Raw genomic sequence first — 13775 nt, 5'->3', positions numbered from 1 at the left:
AGTGGAAGGTTTGCAGCTTCAGACAGGAAAGTGTGCTAGACCTAGACTGAGTCTGCATGTTCCCGTTACTGTAAGGAAATACCTGAGAAAATCAGCTTGAACAGAAGACCTCTTGGTGGGAACGGAGGGCAGAGGAGACCTGTCCACTGCATGGAGCCAGAGAGCAAAAGTGGAGAAGGGAGGTGAGGGACCCCATACCCCCTCAAAGGCGCCTCCCTGTAATGTGGCGTCTCCCCTTGAGCCTCACCTCCTAAACACAGCACAGGTTGGAGATCCGCCTTTAACAGGAGGCCCTTGCACACTTTCCAGTTCCAAACTACTGTAATGAGCACCAACAAGAGTATACAAAACGTACTACACTGCTGTTCGTGACTTTCTTAGGTTCTATTTGGTCGTGGAAACAGAACTCCTACCATCTGATGTGCTGCCCATCGTATACACAGGAAATACTTCAGAAATTTCTAGTTTAAAAGTGTCTGGGAGGTTGTAGTTAGACATTTACATTTAAAAAAAAAAATTCTGCTCTTAACTCAAAGTGATAAAGTGTCCGTACTAATAGACCATCATGAGTTTTGCATGTAGATTTTAATACAGCAACCACAAAGAAAAAAATACAATAGAATGTAATTAAAAGTACTGTAAGTTGAGATAAAATTCTCCAGATTATTCAAATAACTCATATGTGGGTTAAAATATAAGAGACAGAAACAGAGAAAGAAAAGGACTGAAGAAGATAAAAAATTATAAAATGCTAGAATTAATCCTTAACAATCAATGGTTTCTTTAAAAGTAAATGATCTAACTACATCAGTCAAGGGACAGATAATACTGTAGAACCAGACAATGTAGAATGAATGACACAATGTTTGCTGCTTATGAGAAACTCATCTGAAATTCAATGACATAAGGAGGTTGAAGGTGAAAAGAAGTGGAAAAGATGTAGAGAGGCGCAGCATAAACATTTTTAATGCTAGATTAGCACATTTAATCTAGCAAGACATTATAATAATTATATGAGCAAATACACTGATTCCAGCTCTTCCATCAGTGCCACCCACAATGTGAACAAGTAAAAATATAAACACTTTGTGGTTATACCCATAAATGTAAAAAAGGGACCTGCCAGAATCCAAAAACCATTCATAAAAAAAGAAACCACAGAAAAATTCTCAGTAAACTACAACAACATGAAATTCCTAAACTTGATGAAGAATGTACAAAAGCTTGCAACAAACATACTTACCTGAGAAAGACTCTGTTGCTAGCGTTGGAAACCATTCAAGGACACTTTTACTGAATATAGCATTTGAAGTTCTAGCTATGTTAGTAAGTCAACAAAAAGACACAGAAGACCTTCAAGTTAGAAAGAAAGCAATAAAGTTATCTTAGTTTGAGGAAAACCTAATTGTCCACACAAAAATCTCCACAAATTAAAACAAAAACTATGAAAACAAATAAAAGTCATTTAGAGCTTATCAGTAAATCCAGCAAAGTTTTAGGCTCTGAGAACACACATAAGACTCACACACATTTTCACAATCTAACAACCAACATCCAGAGTGCAAAGCTGAAAGCATAGTAGCATTCACCACTCAGTGAATGAATGTAAACTTTAACAAAAATGAAACACATGTGGAATCTATGTGCTGAAAATCACAGAATGTTAAGAAAGAAATAAAATAGTATGTAAAGAAATGATGGAAGAGAAACCCAGCATTCCTAAATTGGAGGATTCATGTACTAAGGACATCAATTTCCCTCAAAATGAGCTAGCAATGAGATATTTTTATCTGAATGCAGTTTTTATATGCCTGCACTGTTCAATGTAATGAAAATTCCAGTTAGTTTTTATATACAGTGACAAATTTATTCTGTAGTTCAGACAGAATGGCAAAGACCCTAAAATATTTAAAACAATTTTGGAATAGATGAACAAATTGGGGAGAATCACTCCACGTATATTAAGGACTGCTCTCTAGCTGAAGTATGTGAAACTGCATGGCTCTTATCAGGAGAAGTACATAGGTTAATGAAGCAGGAAATCTAGAAGTAGTCACATAAAATATGGCCAAGGGACTTTTGGGAAATGCATGGGAACTGTTCAAAAATGTTTAGGATGGTGCTGTGCACTGAAATAGGCTTCCTTTCTACAGGTACTGACAGTTCATATGTTAAAGCTCTCACTCTCAATATTTGGGGGTACAGCCTTGGTGGGTCACAAAGGTTAGCTGAGGTCATGTAACTCCATTTGTTTCTTTATAAGAAGAGCAAGAGGGGACTCACTTTTTCACAGCCATGTGAGGACATCCTGAGAAAGTGTTGTCTGTCAGCTGGGAACCAAAGACCCAGCACCTCTAGCCTGCACTCCAGGATCCAGGAGATTGAGAAATAAATGCCTGTCATTTGACCCATCCAATCTGTGGGTTTTGTGTAGAAGTCTGAGAAGACTAATATAAATAAGTGGTTCAGGAAACCCAGACATCTAGAATCAGAAAAAATGAAACAATTTATATCTTATAACTTAGAAAAGAATTAAACTAAAATGGACCATAGACCCTTGTCTCAAACCCACCCCCAAAACCAAAAATAAAAACAAAATCCCAAAGGTTACACATTGTATGACTCTATTTATGTATTATTCTTGAAATGGAAAAACTAAGAAAAAGGAGAAGAGATCTGTGATGGATGGGGTTAGAACAGAAGGGGAGAGGGACAGCTGGGTGGCTATAAATAGGGGGTTTCAAGGAGCTTCAAACACAGTGCCTCTGTTGATAGCTTGAATATTGCTGTACTGCAGAATCATAATGCATTCTGCAGGTGGATGGTAGAGGAGAGCCCCGTATCGTGTCTCTCTCTCTCTCTTTTTTTTGTACCAGGAATTGAACTCAGGACCTCACTCTTACCAGGCCAGGTGCGTGTGTCACTGAGCCAATTCCCCAGCCCTATATTGTGTCTTAAAATTCACGTGAATTTGCAATTATTATGAAATGAAAAGGGTAATTAAAAAGGAAAAAAAAAGAACACATCATTTTTCCTTGTAGGATTAAAATCAGCCAATGCTCGCTCCAGGAAGGAGTTGGGATTTGGGGCCTTGTCTTCAGCAGGGTGCTGTGTTAGGTTTGGGAAGTTTAAGGTAAGGTTTGGTAAAAATTCACAAGGAGCTAGGGTCAGGCTGGATCACGGTTGCATAGCGGATGTGGAGAATGGTCTACATTCTAGGACTGTTTGGAAGCAGGGCTGCCATCCATGGCCAAGGAAGTGGATTTGATCAGTAGATGCCCACACTGTGGGTTCAGCCTTCAGCACCTGGAATCCGAGCTCCCCCTCTGACTCTATCAGACCCATCTGGTGCCCCTCCATATTGGACTTGAAAAGCCCCAGCTCTGTTCCTTTCTCTAGCAAATTTCTACTTCCTCTGAGGTGCCAATTGGAGGTTATTTTGGGGTGCATGACGGGCTTTTGAATACTTTATTTTTTAAAACATTCTTAGAATTTTCTCTCAGATACTAACTTCAGATACAAATGTAAGCTCGTGACCTGGGTAGGAAGGAATGCTCGTATCTTCTAATCACGGAGCCCATTCTGAGTTCCAGGACTGCGATATTTATACTTTGCATGAAAAGTCCTGTTACATTCTCAAGATGTAGGGAAAGCATGAGGCTGCCTTTAGGGTGTTTAATCTAAAACTCCTCTTCTGATTAGAGACCACATAAGAAGTAGCTTTATTTATGGACAATACAAATGTCGCAGGAATCACATCATTGCAGTACTTTCCTCTCTTTGTATGTGTAAGGAGTTGCTTTCAGGACCCCCTAAGGGGGTACATAACCCATGGTGAGTTTTTGGCTACAAAACCCATGGGGGATCAAGTCTCTTACATAAAAGGGCATTATACTTCCATATAACCCACACACAGCCTCTCATCTGCTTCAAGTCATCCATAGATTATTCAGGATATTTAACACAAGGTAGATGCTACATGGTAATGGCTATACTGTTTCAGTTAAGAAAACATGAAACGATGAATAACTTTGCATGTGGTACAGGTACAATTTCTTTTCTTGTTCTGTAATTGACTGAATCCATGGGCACAGAACACACGGAGACAAAGGGCTAGTGGGATGCATAAATATTGTGCAATTTAGTGTTTAAAATGTATGCAAATGTACTATTGTGATTTTACAGATGTGGGAACTAAATCCTAAACAACTTTTCTAGGAAGACACAGCTAGGTTACCAAGTGAGTACTTATTAATTAGAGCCTGTGGGTTTGGACATCGGGTTATCTCAATCCATGGGTTCAAGCTCACCCCAGAATCCTCTCCAACCACTCTTAGGACAGTCTCTGCCCCTCAGGAGTGTCTTCTGATTCCCATCTTCTGAGGTGGTTTCCTGTTGGTATTCATCTGTGACAACACTGCTACTCCCCTTGCACATCTGATTCTGCCACATAAATGATCTCATAGAGATTCCTGCTCACGCATGTCCTCCTGCAGGCCACCGGCAGCACTCTAGACTCTACAGTGACTTAGCTCCACTTGTCCGAGGAATGACCTTCAAAACCTGATTGGAGTGAATATTCCATGTACTTTCCTTAAATAATACACTTGGATTCGCTCCAAATAATTTGCGATTTCCCATAATATGATGGCAGAGCAATCTTTATTCATTTTCACTGATCTAGAAAACTCTCTGAAACTTCCCCATAGAGAGGGCACTCACCCTTACTCCATGACACCCTAACCCCTCAAACCCCTTTGCTTTATGCGAATATGGCAGGCAAATCTAGACACATCTGTGCCACAAGTTATGGGAAATGTTCATTTCTCTGTGCTCTGAGGGCCCTAAAAGTGAAGGGATATCCAGACATTGTGTGGAGTTGAGAAGTTTTCTTTCCAGACCTCAAATCTTCCAAGAAAAAAATAAAATAGGAAAATCCTGCCTGGCTCTTCAGAAACAGTTGTTAGTGAGCTCAGGATATGTATATTTGTTTTGGACAAAACTCTGAAAACAGGAGCTAAGTGATCACTTTCATTATCTGCCTGGGAACTGCAGAAGCTGCACCAATGATCAGCTGCTTGTATGGAGTTTTTCTAAAATTACTATATTATAAGAGACTGAGAATACTGCAATGTTTTAACAAAACTCTCAAATACATTTCCTTTATGATAAACTTCCACAAAAGTGAGTGCAACATTTGATCCAAGGGAAGTGCAGGCTAATGGTGGCCCTCTGGCCAACAGGGCCACAGAGGTCTTTATGGGCATCCTCTCCTCCGTCCAGAGCTTCCGCATCCCAAGTATCAAGAACGCAGCCCTTGCACTCTGGAGCCACTGTCCTGGGCTGGGGCCACTTGGGCTTGGCTGTAGCAGATACTGCCGAGGGTGCAGGGTGTATTTATGGGAAAGACAGGAGATAAACCCAGCTTTTTTTCTCCTCCTAGCCGTGTGTGGGTTTCCTCAGTTGGTGCTTCTGTGAGTATGAAAGGGGTACCAATGAGTCTTTTAGATGACTGCTTCATTGAAATTACCGCCTATGGCCAGCTCATCTACCACAGCTTCTCTCGTGCAGCCTAACTCCTTTCACAAAGTGACTGTCTGCAGAGCCTTTAAAAGAACTTCACTCCAGGCCCAGCAGCCTGTGAGAGGAAAGCACAGGTAACTGACACCACAGATCACCAGCTCACCTACACAGCAGCTATGTGTTGTAAATAAAACCAAAAAGACAAGCTCAAAGGGTTTTCATACTCCTGGAGCAGCAAAAGCTGCTATGCGAACATTGCACCACATGATTCCAGGCCTCTTGAGCTCCCGTAGACCACAAGTGAATAGAGATGCTAGCGGTCCAGAGGCTGATGCTCAAAATGACTCCTTCTACTTCCTACTCCCACAGTGTCTTTTGGTATTTGGTTTAAAACCAGCCTGGCAGCTAGTCATTTATGGAGAAGTCCATGCCCGTGAGAAAGAACTAGGTAGAGTTTAGTACATCGTGGTTTTAAGAAAAGTGTGCAAAATAACCTGGGAAGCTGCATGGGAGACCTCAGCACACAAACTTCTGTCTCCTCTCTATGCACTGTGTGACCGACAGCCCCAGGTCACTCCTACCCAGATACGCATCCTTCCTGCCAGCTTATGCCTTTTTTTCTGGCCCCAGTGTTCCCAAGGTGTAATTACAGGTGACACAGGCCCATTTTTCACTGGAGAGAAGGGTGGCACCCAGCGTATTAAAAGCCTGTTGTGCAAGGAAAGATCATGCACTCAGGGTAGAAACTTCCGTCAGGCTGATCAAGAGGCTGATGATTTTCTGTAACTCAAGTTTCTGTTCTTTATGCATCTATTTGCCCTCATGCAGAAAGAGGTGATTCGATGGGAGACATATTTTTCAAAGTCACAGAGCATGGGAGCGCCCGAAGTCCCTTTAACTGTCTGCTGCCCTTTCTTCTCCATGTGGCCCTTCAGTCCTCCTGGAAGACGAGGCTGTGCTGGCTCCTGGGTGCAGGAAGAACTGAGCTGGGGGGGAGAGTTTCTGACCCACACTCCAGATGTGCTCATAGTTAGTCCTTAAATATAAAATGATACTTGAAGTGCATTGCCACAGAGGGATTGAAGATGCTAGAAGATTAAAAGAATAGAGGACAACACCCACTACTCACACTCACATTCACACAGACACTACTACAACCAATACTTTGCAGTTACATTTTTGAAAGTACAGCTACCTGGTGAAAAATATGGATGATAATATATTATATAATGTGCATCATTTTAAGTGTTCTGTGATATTTCTCTAGGGTTTAAAGTAGATTGGTTTTCTTAGAGGATGTCTGAAAAGGTCACAGGCTCTCTTAGGAAAAGAACTCAGGGCTGTAGATTGTGCTAAAAGAGGAAAAACATCCCATAGACTGAAGATGGGTAAAGCTGGGTCAACACTTTTCATCACTGAATTCCACAAATACGTTCCCAAAATGTGGTCTCAGTGCCTTACTTTTAAACAAGCATGCCTGGAGGCAGAATTTTAGATGAAGAATCAAGTGTGTAAAAATGAATGTATCAGCACCAGTGTCATCAACCCTGAAATGGATCAGAAAAACACAGTGTCCTCTCAGTCATTCTAGCAGTTTCCAAGTAGAAAAATGATAACAGACTTAATACAGAGAATTATTATGCTGCTGGATTAAAAATTATGCATGTCAATACCTATCATGAGAGGCTGGGGATTTAGCTCAGCGGCATAAGCACCTGCCTTGCAAACAGGCAGTCATGAGTTTGATCCCCGGTACCGATAAAAAGAAAAAAAGAAAAAAAAGTGTAAAAAAAATACCTATCATGAGGCAACAAACTAAAAAACCAGGCCTCACTTATCCTTGGCAAAAACAAAGCTGGTTTCATGTTCTAGTTAATAGGCAATATATGCTGTGAATGGTTTTGGCTCGGTACCATCTACATACTCTTGTTTGAGATCACACAGCTTGGCATCTGCCCAGCTTCCCACAGCCCTAAGCCCCTCCTCAGTCCCTGTGGCTTCTTCCTCAGTCCTCCTCATCAGGGTTTCAGGATCTAGGTCTTGCATTTTCTGTATCCAACCAGGAAAAATAAAATCAGAAGGTGCAAAGGAACCTGCACCCGATTCAGCTCCAAGTCACACATTTAATGCGATTTTAAACTCATTTCATTCACATCTCACCAAAGCCTTTTTCAGTGTGAATTATCTGGGCTGCATCCTGACAAATGGGAAGTCACTATCTCACGTAGAGTCACCCACACACACCAGGAAGGGCTCACATCTTGACCTCTGCTCCTGTGTGGCTCCTCATCTCAGGGCTTCCCAGGGTGCATCTCAGAAGCTTGCAATGCTTCCAGACCTTTCGATCCCCTGGAATTGAACTGGAATTTAGGAAGAGAGAGGAATGTCTCTGCTCATGAGATAACGCCACCTGCCCCTCACTGCAGGGAAGCAGCCTTGACTTATCTTAAGATTGTTTTGCTTCCATTTTCTGGCCTTGTCATCTGACTAGCACTGTTATTACAGGTCCCCTAGTCAGCATCATTTTCTTTCTTTTGTGTGGCTTTTTCGTCTCTCCTTCTGAAGCCCACTGGCTTGCATAGTCTCTGGGATGTCCATGGAAATGCAGCTCAGGTAGCAGCCAGGGAGCAGAGCAAGAGGAGAAATCAGCCAGGAATGTCTGAGCACCTCCTTGAGACCAGTGTGCTCGCACCTTCCCTCAGCTAAGTGGCTGGTGAGAGCCCACTTCATGGGATTACGTACAGAAAGAAGCTGTAGATGGAGCTTGTGCCCACTCTGCACTGAAAGCTGCTGATTATTATTATTTTTTTATACATGAAGGATCAGAGAAAGACATTCTGTTTCACAGAAAAACGTTATCAGAAGCCTTGTGTGTTGAGGACCAGTTGCCACCTACTGTGTGTTTTCTTCACATGTTTATGTTATGATGGATGACACTGTACCATGACAGTGGCCTCCCTGGGGCTCTCCTGACCTGCTAGGTTCCATGTGACCACTGTCTGCCATTTCCAGTCCTAGGCTGTCATCATCAGTCTTTTGTAGTTTGTGCCTCTGGTGGATAGGATACCTAGGTTCTGTGGGGAGTGGTGAGCGTGGTTTTGGCTCAGAGATCTTGTGTGCTGGGTCCCCAGGAGTCTGAAGTCAGCCCTTCCATGTACTCCTGTGTGTGTCTGAGGCATTGCTGTTCCCTTGTGTTGGCCCCTTGGGCAAGTTGCTTTGCTTCCCTTTCCTTTTGCCTGTCTCTGAAATGCAGATGGAGTTGACCTCGCAAACTGTTGTCTTGATTGTCCTAATTGTTACACAGTCACCTGGAGCCCACTGTACAATGTTGATGATTGTCATTATAATTATTATCATTATTGTTGTATTTTTCTAATATACCTGCAGTTCCCCAGGCTGCTGCTATAGTTTGGATCTTAAATTCTCCAAAGGCCTGTGCATTGAAGACTTGGTTTCAGCCTGTGGGACATGAATCCTGCAGGAAGTGGGACATAGTAGGGGGAAGTGAGGTCATGGGGTGTGACTCCTAAGGGGCTATTGAAACCCCACACACTTTCTCTCGCCCTCTTTGCTGTGTCGCTGCCATGAGGCACACAGGCTTCCTGTACTCCTGTCATAATGTACTCCTTCACCACCCATTGAAGGTATCAGCACCATGTGGACCTGGGCTGGAAGTTCTCATTTTCTCAAGTATTTTTGTCACAGTGGTAAAAGCTTCAGGTGTTTTGTCAGAGCTCCTTAAGACTCTTAAGGAACTCACCCAGCAATGAGAGACTGTGGCCCTTCCCTTCCCTGTAGGTGGCTGCTGGCTCTCAGCTCTGGTACCACAGTGATTCCAAGCTCTGCAGGATGGAAATTTTCTGCACTGCAAAAAGAATGCTGCCCTTTCTGTGACACTGTCTTCCCATACTCCTCTTCCTGGCAGTCACACCCAGCTCCTCTGTGGGGCCCAAAGCTTGGGATGATTTCACCCAAAAGGAGAGCAGCTTATGTGGCTGAAAAAGGAAGGATCAGGCCAATGGCTTAAGTGACTTCTCTGTGGAAGTGCATCTCACCAATACTGTCCAACACTAGTGACTGGCTACTTATTCTGTTTAGATTCTGTGCTATGTGATTTACATTAGTTCTTTTAAAACACCCTTTTCAGAAGCCCACAAGGTGAGCATTACTATTGTGGGCATTTGCTCCATAAGGAAACTAAGACCGAAAATTCAGGTAATTCTCCAATGGACAAAGAGCTTTTTATCAATGGCAGAGCCAAGGGAAGAATCTAGATCTTACTCTACACTTGAGACTACAGACAGAAGGTCATGGTAGCAATATTATGACTTTCACAGAGTCCGTTTTTCCTGTACAGTTTTCCTGGAGCACTGTGCGGGAAGACCAGCATCCCAGAGAGGGTGTTGGCTGTTGACATTGTCTCCAGTTACTCATTGGTTCCTTCTTGGAATTATGGCATTTCTGGATTGGACACCTGATTCAGCCAGCACGCCTGTCCTGAGGGTTGCACAGTGATGTTTTCCTAGCCCTGCTCAGGAGTCTTGCATCCAAGCCACTTCAACGGGACTGGACATTGTCAGACTGAGCACTTTCATGCCAGCACCCTCAGCATCACTTTCCTTTAGTCAAAAGCTCTTATTTCTTCTAATCAGTGTCTGCTTTTCTTGTGTTACACAATGAATGCTTTCCTACTCAATTTCCTTCACGATTCTCATCTGCAGAATTTATAAATGCACTGCTATATAGAACTAATATTTATTGGAAAGCAAAAAAAAAAAAAAAAAACAAAAAAAAACACTAAGCTCTTCATTAATTTCCTTTCCAAGAAGACTAATTGGTGTTATTACCATGTGCGTTAGGTGGTCTCATTAGTTTACAAACTCAGAATGTAGAAATCAAGAAAATGATTTATAGGGAAATTGTGACATATTTTCCAACCCTGAATCTGAGGTGCTTGATGAAACCCTTCAGTGTCTTTGAGACAGAAAAATAAAGCACGCTTGAGTTACCTCTCTCCTTCTATCACCTTTGACATGGACCTCTGGAACAAATCTTTGTGTTTGAAAAGAGGACTTCTGTGATGCTCGAGTTACTTCTTCTTCTCTACCCTGTTCTTACAGATGGGTTTTAAATCAAGACAGTCAGGAAGCAAAAGCAGAACTCTGTCATAGGATGCTGCCCCTGGCCTTATTCCATGCTCTTTGTTTAATTCTTTCTATTCGCACAGTTTCCAGTTTCTCAGCTTCACAACTGAACTTGACATGATGCTTGCTAAATTCTAGAAACTCTTCCACTGTTCTTCTCCACAGGAAATGTTTTGGAGAAGTGGTTCAGAAACGCAGCGGAACTCACTGTGCTGCAGTGCAGGTCAGGCTGACTCCACCTCAGCGTGCACCCTTGAAGAGGGAGACCAGGAGGAGGTGGGTGGCCATCGTGACCTGAGAGTCTGGTGGACACTGGGGAAAGTGGTGGCAGAGAGCTTGGAGAAACCAGAGTAATTTAAGGCTCTGTCATCGTGGGACCCCTGTGCCCACCTGGCTGCCCACTGCCTACAGCTCTCCCTGTCTCCCTCCTCCTTCCTTCTCTCTCTGAAGGCCTCCTGCTATCCCTGCAGTGATCAGAAGGCTTGCAAGAATGGAAACCACAGTGGGATTAGCAAGACTGTAGGCTCTGCTATCAGAGTAACATAAAGTTAAACTGGGCCTGGAGGTGCCGGGCTGTTATCTCAGCAGTTGGGAGGCTGAGTCAGGGGAATCAGGATTTTCAGGCCAGTCTGGATTACTTAGTGAGTAACTCAAACAAAAGCAAACAAACCAATCCCATAAGGTGAAATGCTTCCATTTGGATATTTCCTAAATATTTTTTTCATAGTACTTTACACTGAAAGATCTGCGATACTTTCAGAACTGGCTGGCAGATACTCACTGGCAGAACCCACAGCATATTCCAGCATAGCATAACCCACATCCCTGGAAACCGAACCATCTAGGGGATTAAGAAAAATTTATTTGAAGCTGTGCATCATGATCAAGGTAAGTGAATCAGGGAGGAGCCAAACACAAGAGATCAATTTCAAGAAACAGAACAGATTTCAAATTAGAGGTTTATGATCAACCAAGAGTCCTGTCCTTCTTCAAGGGCTGGAAATATCCATTTGGATTGTGATGTGTGTGTGTGTGTGTGTGTGTGTGTGTGTGTGTGTGTCCTCACACATGTGTAAGCAAGTGGTTGCAAATGTGTAGACATTGTTTTCTACCAGGACATCTTGATCAGGCCCATTCTATTGTACACCAAGGATGTGTTCCATAGCTTTGTCCTCTCCCATCCTACAGGTTCCCTGAGGATGTCTCATGAGTTCCCCATCACTGCACACTCCTTCAGTTCAGCCCAGAGTCACATGCTGAGAACTACTGCCCCACCAAGGTGTGTGGTTCTACTGTCTGGGCTCCCTGTTCCTGCCACAGTCACCCCAGTGATTCTGCTCCCCGCCCCCCATCTATCTGTCCCTGCCTATCCATGGGCTTCCTTCCTCCCTCTGCCTCCTTTACTGAATTATTTGGCTTCTGAGCTGTTGAGATTCCCCTCTAGGATCACAGGGCAGACAGCTGCGTGCTTTTCTTGTTCTAGATTTTAAAGGAAAGCAAGGATTGGGTAGTGACTGACTGACAGTTGCATCCCAGCTTGTGGCAAGCAGCCAGGGGATCCTTGGTCTCCCTGTAATTAGGCCTGTGCTTCTTGGGGGTCACTGTGCAATGGGTCAAGGTTTGCCATTCCAATCTCATTGTCCCCAGCATCTCCATCCACCCTGGTCAGCTTGTCGTTTTCTTCTATCCCAGTGGACACTTTTTGGCAGTGGGTGACAGTATGTTCTTAGATACAGAGCTATGCCTCTCTTTTAGATGAGACCCATGGCTTCCTAACTGGCCAGTTTCTTGTTGCCGTTGAGCCCATCCATACAGCCTGCCCCTCCCAGCCCTGTGAATGACCATGTCCCTCCCAGGGGCCCTTCATGTCTGTGAAGGCTTTGCTGGTGAGCCCTCAGCAGCCCCATGCAATTCATTCTTTTAACTCTTTCCATAGAGCAAATAGTTAAACTCTTCTTCCTGATATCTGGACATTTCTCTCTGCCTAGATGGTCTTCCTATGGCACAGGAAGGAGTGGCAGCCTTTGGACAAAGATTCCCTTCTCCATCCCCTGTCCCCGCACAAGTGCCTGTCCTTGCACTCAGCAGTCATCACCGTGCTTGCTCTAGAGAGGAATCTGTCCCCAGCTCTGTGCCTCTTATTCTGGTCTTTTGCAAAACCTCTTTATAATCTTTTTTAAATCATCCTGCTATCAGCTAAACATGCACAAATTGTCTTTTCCGTCTTCAGCAGTTCTTGTTTGGACTCCTCTTCCCCCTCGGCCTGAGTCTTTTCTCCCTCACAGCCAGACACTGAGGAAGAGCTGCTCACTCCAGATTCACTCCTGGTTCCTTCCCAGCCTTTTGGATTCCTCCACAGTCACCAGCTGCTCCCCTGTCCTGCCTGCGCCTGAAGCCACCCCCCAGAAGCCTTCAGCTGAAGAGAAGCTACACTGAGCAGTTGGGAACACAGAATGTGCAGCAGGCAAGCCCTGTCACCAGGCGGGTGACCTGCAGTTTCCCCGCCTTAATCTTCCCATCTAGAACACGGGGTTGAAATTGCCTCTTCCATTGGATCTGAAGATTACTGAGTTCATTCCTGTTCAGCACCGAGGACAGAGTCCAGCAGGTCCTGCCCCCCTGCGGTTGACTTTGTAAATAAAGTTCTCTTAGGACATATTACTATCTCCTCTCCTGTGTCACAGAAGCGGCTTCTGTCCCACAGGATGGAGCAGAGCAGCTGGGACAGTGACCATACTGTCACCAAAGCTGGCTGTGTTTGCTGACTGACTTGACAGCCAAGTCTCCGCAGCTGGCTGAGAGCTCAGCTTGGCTAGTAGTAAGCATTGGAGAACACTCCGTGGTACTCGTACTTAACTCAGGCTCTGGCGCATTTGTGTGCCCCGCTACTCCTGCCATCATCGGCAACACTGCTCTGGCAGACTCTGCTCCTTCTCTTCCTTGCCCATGGTGCTTGTCATCCTGGTGATCAGCACCTCTATTTTCCCACTCTCTCCTCCCTTTTCTATGTCCCAGCCCAGTCATTTGCTCCTTGCTCCTAGAACACACACACACAGACACAGGCCAGTATGTCTGCCAGCCTTCTCTCTGCCATGCACCTAACACGTA

General features: G+C 44.1%; 1 long non-coding RNA gene across 2 annotated transcripts in view; it reads right to left on the bottom strand.

Annotated features, from left to right (window-relative positions):
* Positions 1 to 13775, bottom strand: part of LOC134471513 (uncharacterized) — a 77835-nt gene that overhangs the window by 49856 nt on the left and 14204 nt on the right. The window lies entirely within an intron of this gene.

This window comes from Cavia porcellus, unplaced genomic scaffold (assembly GCF_034190915.1).
Source record: "Cavia porcellus strain 051 isolate PalLab524CR breed Dunkin Hartley unplaced genomic scaffold, mCavPor4.1 scaffold_18, whole genome shotgun sequence".
In the NCBI taxonomy this organism is placed as follows: Eukaryota; Metazoa; Chordata; class Mammalia; order Rodentia; family Caviidae; genus Cavia; species Cavia porcellus.
Note: the sequence above shows the minus strand (reverse complement) of the source record. Positions and strands in the feature narration are given on the sequence as shown.